Source organism: Silene latifolia, chromosome 7 (assembly GCF_048544455.1).
Source record: "Silene latifolia isolate original U9 population chromosome 7, ASM4854445v1, whole genome shotgun sequence".
Lineage (NCBI taxonomy): Eukaryota > Viridiplantae > Streptophyta > Magnoliopsida > Caryophyllales > Caryophyllaceae > Silene > Silene latifolia.
The window spans coordinates 77,097,371-77,098,257 of record NC_133532.1 but is presented as its reverse complement, the minus strand read 5'-3'; the positions used below and the strand labels follow the sequence as shown (position 1 = coordinate 77,098,257).

The 887-nt window shown below is 40.2% G+C and overlaps 1 non-coding gene across 1 annotated transcript; it reads left to right on the top strand.

The window, feature by feature from the left end:
- The first annotated feature begins 527 nt into the window (after window positions 1-527).
- LOC141593566 (small nucleolar RNA R71) lies at window positions 528-634 on the top strand. The gene has a single exon (XR_012521640.1). It is a non-coding gene; the product is annotated as a small nucleolar RNA R71 (small nucleolar RNA).
- Window positions 635-887: the final 253 nt, after the last annotated feature.

Genomic DNA, 887 nt, shown 5'->3' with positions numbered 1-887 from the left:
GTTGGTTGAGGGTTTTGAAAATTTTGGCTTTTATATGAGAGATTTGGATGGAATTTGGTGTTTTCATTATAATAGTTGGAATAAGGGGTACCACTCTTGTATGCTGGAAAAGCATTCACTTGCTCACTTGTTCCCCTACATTCACTTTGGTCATGTCCCAAAGTTCCACAATTCTCATTCCACTTGGAATTGATGAAGATGCCACCATGGCATTAACATGTTGGTTTGGTGATTTTGTGGCTTATTCAAGTTTAGCCATAGCCTTCTCTAACTTCAAGTTGATGGTATCAATATGAGCACTAAGTTGAGCATCCAATTGAGTAATAGAGTCCACTTCATGCTTTCCTCCTCTAGTAGCCTTGCGAGGTCTACTATATTGTGAGTTATGGACCGCCATTTCCTCAATCTTGTTCCAAGTTTGATTATCGTCAACTCCGGTGAACATATCATTTGATCCCATGTTGAGAACATTTCGGGAGTCTTCATAAAGACCATTCCAAAATTGTTGTACCAAGAACCACTCGCTAAGTCCATGATGAGGACATGAGCGACAAGTTCCTTTGAATCGCTCCCATGCTTCATACAAAGATTCTTCGTCCCTTTGCTTAAAACCCGTGATTTGAGCTCTTAGCATGTTAGTCTTTTCCGGAGGGTAGAACTTTTTGTAGAAAGTAAGAGCCAACTTCTTCCAAGAGTCGATACCAAGAGTAGCCTTATCAAGGCTTTTTAACCATTTTTTCGCGGTACCAATTAGAGAAAAAGGAAATAAGACCCATCGAATTTGGTTTTGAGTCACTCCAGTTTGTGAAATTGCATCACAATAGTCATAAAAAGTCTCCATGTGAGAATGAGGGTCTTCACTAGGCATCCCCCCAAATTGGCTTCGT